Source organism: Sorex araneus, chromosome 5, assembly GCF_027595985.1.
Source record: "Sorex araneus isolate mSorAra2 chromosome 5, mSorAra2.pri, whole genome shotgun sequence".
Lineage (NCBI taxonomy): Eukaryota > Metazoa > Chordata > Mammalia > Eulipotyphla > Soricidae > Sorex > Sorex araneus.
This window is the reverse complement of record NC_073306.1, coordinates 28,539,400-28,544,503: the sequence shown is the minus strand read 5'-3', so window position 1 is coordinate 28,544,503 and position 5,104 is coordinate 28,539,400.

The window sequence follows — 5,104 nt, the reverse complement described above, 5'->3', positions numbered from 1 at the left end:
GCTGACTCCTACCCGGAAAACCTCATTTCTCACTTCCCCTCCTATTTGGGGGTCTCTAGTCCCTGGCCCCCATCAGTCCCCAGCATGGTCCAGGGGCCTGGCCCCTCCTCTGCCCCGCGGGCTGTGCAGACCCGCGCCAAACCAGCTGTTTTGTGTCCGTGTGTGCTTAGAGCTCGCGCCCACCACGGCGCACCTCCGCGTACCGTATTTATTTATTCTGTTAGTTGAAAGGACAAGACTCAAGTCCCCCTTTCCCTGCCGAGTCCCGGCATAGCGCAGCATGCACTGTCCCGCGTTTCTGTCCTTCTGTCGTCTGTCTGTGACGTTGTGACCTCTTCTCTGCCCGACTTGGTTAAATAAAAGAATCTGGCAGCACAATTGCTGGCTCCAGGTCCCTTGGTGGAGGTCCCTCTCCTGACCCATCTGCGTGGGCGACTCCTGGGGATGGTGGGGAGCAGTGGGTTGGGGTGGGAAGTGCCAGCATCTTCCCCGGGCTGCTTGACCCTCAGCCCAGCACATGTGGCAAAGCCAGCCTGGGGCAGAGACCCTTAGGGACGCTCCGCTAGCTGGGGGCCTGGGCCTCCGAGCCTAGAGGTGCAGGGGCTTCTGTGAGATACTGCAGGGGGGTGCAGGGAGACACATTTGGGTCTCAGCATTGTGGCCTGGGGTGGGGGCCAGGGTGTGGCCTCTTGTGGGATGGGGCTGTGGGTCTGTGGAGAGCTGAGCTGAAGCCCCGGGTGAAGATGGTGCCTGCATTCTGCCACGGCCCAGGACAACAGAACTGGGGTGACATCAGTGAAGATTCTGCCAGCTCAGGGGGGTGCGGTTGCCCCTGCCAGCCTCTGTGTGCAGAGAGAACCCGTGGGTGGATTCCTGTGTGCGAATGAGCCAGACTGTGGGGGCAGAGAAGCGGGTGACCTCAGTGATGCATGAGTTGCCGAGAGAGCAGAAGCACCCACACCTACTGGTCACTCTGTGCATTGTGTCCATTCTGCGGGATCTGCCAGGACAAGGTCCTAGACCACAGTGCTCAGCTGTGCCCTCAGCCTCCAGCCTCCAGAGCAGCTGCCCTCTGGGTCCCAGAGCCGGAAGGAGCCGTGCAAGTGTGTGCAGGGCTAGGGTGGGGATCAGTCCCCCTGAAGTCCCTGGTGGAAAGTTGTAGCTTGCCTGCGTCGTGGGGAGGATGTCCCAGGGGTAGGGGGGCCCTGACCTCCCCATTTCCCAGGTCCCGCTGACCCTGGGAGACATTCCTCTCTGCAGACGGAGGATTAGGGCCAGAGTACTCCCTGGATTACCCCCCAGGGAGGGGCTGGCTGATCAAATGTCTGCTCCAATCTCCCTGGGCTCCACATACTTGAGTCCGTGCGGGGCCTACCCTGACAGCAGCGTCTGACAGCGCCTGCTGTATGCCTGGCAGAAACCCGCTCTGCTCCCAGGATTCAACACAGACCCTCGGAGGACAGGGCAGTACAGAGCCTCTGAGGAGGCCAGGAAGGACCCTGGGAGGGGGGGTGCTTTGGAACTGAGTCACCAGTGTGTGGGCAGAGGCTGGGCTCTGAAAAGCCCAAGGACTGAGCTGAGCCCCTGGGGAGTGAGCGGCCAGTCAGCTGGGGGGTGGGTGGGGGGGCGCGGCAGGAGGTGGTGTTGGAAAGGGAAACCGATAGCTTGGCTTCCAGCCCAAGGGGCTGTTCTCAGTGGGGGAGCTCAGACTTGCCTTGTAGTAGCTCTCGTCCCACCCACTCCATCCTTGGCTGTATGCTGCATGGGGTGGAAGAGGCCAGAGAAAAGGACAGGGGGTCATCATGGCCTGGGCAGAGTTGAGTGGCAGACGCCCCTGGGAACTGGAGACCAAGGGGGCACCGAAAGGGGGGTTAAGAGCAAAATTTATCTGGGGTCTGCAAGCACAAGGGGATTGGGGTGCACCTTGCTGGATCAGGGTGGGGTGAACACGAGTGAGTGGAGGTGAGAGAGGTGAGAGGGGGTGGGAGAGAGTGCGGGAGTGGGGGTGATCAGGAGTGAATGGGAATGAGTGGCACTGAGCAGGGATGAATGGGGGTGAGCAGAGGTGAGAAAGAGTGAGCAGAGGTAAGGGTGAATGGGGGTGAGCAGAGGTGAAGAAAGAGTGAGCAGAGGTAAGGGTGAATGGGGGTGAGCAGAGGTGAGCAGGGGTGAGCGGGGGTGAATGGGGGTGAGGAGAGGTGAGCAGGGTGAATGGGGGTGAGTGGGGGTGAGCAGAGGTGAGCAGGGTGAAGGGGGTGAGTGGGGGTGAAGGATGACCCGTGGGGGAAGGGATCTCAGCTGCCCGTGTCTGCTGTGTGGAAGGTGTCCTCCCTAGGTTAGGGGCTGGACTGGAGGAGACCCCAGAGGAGGTTGCCTGACCCGCTGACCAGCTGGTTTCTTCCCCTTGTAACAAGCCCTCAGACAGCCCATTCTCCGTGCATACTGCAGCTCTTGACACGCTGTTTTCTTTCTTTATCGCTTATTTAGGGGCCACTCCTGGCAGTGCTCAGTGATTCCTGGTTCTGCACTCAGGGATTTCTGGGGGTTTGGGTTTCATAAGGGTTGCTGGGGATCGAATTTGGATTGGCCATATGCAGGGCAATGCCCAACCCGCTGTCCTATCTTTTCAGTTCTTGACACACATTAAGCCACTTAATCCTCCACAACTGTACACACCAGTCATGTTCCTACCCGCATTTTACAGACCAGGAGGCTGAGGCACAGAGAGGTTCAATAACTTGCCTGGGACCACACAGCCACTCATGGGCAAACAAGGTCTAAACCAGCTCGCCTCGGAATCTGTGCTCATCCCCCTGGGGGCTGCTGGCAAGCGTGGTGGGGGTGAGATGGCACAGGGAGAGGCTGAGCCCAGCCCTGAGGGACACGAGGGACATGGACAAGCTGCTCTATGGGCCTCACTGGTCCTCAGTCTGCTGAATGGGAAGCACTGATCGTGTCCAACCTCCTTCCTGGGAGGCTCAGATGGGACTGAGAAGAGAAGGTCTTGGGGGACTCGGGGCTCAGTGACCCTGTCCCTAGAATGGAGTCAGTGCTCAGATCGCCCGGGTGGGGCTCCCTGAAGCATCTCCCCAATCCTCTTGTCATTGATCTTGGCCCCAGCTGTTCAGGCACCCGAGCCTTCCGTAGGGGCCCTACTGGAGGGGGTGGTTGAGGATGGACCCCCTTTAGGGCTGGTAGGTGGGCCCTGCCCCTCCGCCTCTTTCTCACAGGCCTGCCCCCTGCACCCCTACCCCCAATCTCTCATTCTCTTGTGGCTTCTGGGAAAGCCGATTAGGAGGCGGCCTCCTGCCCGCCCCCCTGACAACTTGGTCTGAACTTCCAACAAAGGCCCTCACAGGGCTGCGGAGGGAGGGCCGCCGGAACCTGACACCACCGGCCCAGGATCACCCCAGCCCGGCTGGCCCAGGAGCCGCCTCTGCCCACCCTATGTCGGCAGGAATGTATCTGACCCCACAGAGACCCCGGGGTGGGACCCTCTTGCATCAGGCAGAGAGCAAGGCCCGGGGCGGGGGGCTGTAAAATAGACACATGTGTCCCCACAGTCAGCCCCCCCTCCCCGCCACACACACACACATGCACGCACGCACGCATGCTTGCACGTCCCACTTCTATTCACAACCTTCCCGCACACACCCTTTCTCTTACATACGCACAGGAACTGCCGACTTGCCTTTGGAGGCCTTGTTCTCGGGGTGTCTTTCTCTCCCACAAAACAGACAGAGTCTGGTCTGTTCACGAGGTGGTAGCCACCCACCCACCCACCCCCCACACGCCTTCTCAGGGGAGCTTCCAGCCCACGCAGCTGCTCACACTGCAGCCTGCCAGGACCCCAGAGACTCTCCACAAAGCACCATCCACACACCCGAGGGAGTCAGGCCCAGCCTCTACTCTGTCCCCCCCAACTTTTCTCACTTCCAGGTTCGGCCTCCCAAGCCCAGAGCCGTCCTGACCTGACCTGCCGCCATGGGTACATGGCTCGCAGAATCACACAGCGCCCGGGGTCCCTGTCCTGTGACCTTCTGAGGTCACCATCTTAGACATTCCTCTATTTTAAAACTTAATTAATTAGTTGGGCCACAACTGGTGGTGCTTAGGACTTACTCCTGGCTCTGCACTCAGGAATCACTCCTGGCAGTGCTCAGGGAACCATACCTGGTGCCAGGGATCAAATCTGGGTTGGCCGCAAATTCCTCAATTTTAGGGGGCTGGAGTGAAAGTACAGCCGGCAGGGTGCTTGCCTTGCAGTTGGGCACCTGGGCTCAATCCCCAGCAGTGGTGATCCCTGAGTGCGGAGCAAGGAGGAAGCCCTGAGCACAGTCAGCTATGCCCTCCCCCCCAGCCCCCACCTGCAAATAAACAAAAGCAACAGGGGCTGTAAAGCTAGTACAGCAAATAAGGGGGTTGCCTTGTGAGTGACTTATGGGTTTGATCCCTGGCATCTCATATGGCCCCTGAGCTTGCCAGGAGTGATTCCTGAGTGCAGAGCCAGGAGTAACTGCTGAGCACTGCTGGGTGTGGCCCCCAAACCAAGAACTAAAATAGAATAAATAAAAGAAACGACGACAACAACAACAAAAAACCCTTCGATTTTATTATCTCATTTTTGTCCTTTATTTAGGGGGGAGGGCTACCAAATGGGACTCCTGGGTATTCAGGACCACCCCAGTGACACTTAGTTAACCAGGCTGAACATTTCAAGGCTCAGGCAAGGCTTGCTAAGGGCCTCTCGACCCGGACTCAGCATTGCTGGAGTGTGGGCACCGTGAACTGTGCGGGTTGGAGCTGGGTCTTTGCACATGCAAGGCATATGCCCTCTTCCCATCCCTCAAATCCTTCCTGGAAGTGGGGGTGGGCCCAAACCCAGCAGTGCTCAGGACTTGCTCTTGGACCTGTTTCTACTGGGGCTCGGGACCCCCAGGCAGTGGTGCTACGTGGACTGTACAGTGTGTCGGGGACCGAACTGGAGTCAGCTGCATACAAGGCAAATACTATACTCTACCATACTCTTCCTCGCCCCCTAGGTTCTTCAGTTTTAAACAAGGGGCATTTCCTTTTTGCACTAGACACCACAAATGATACACCC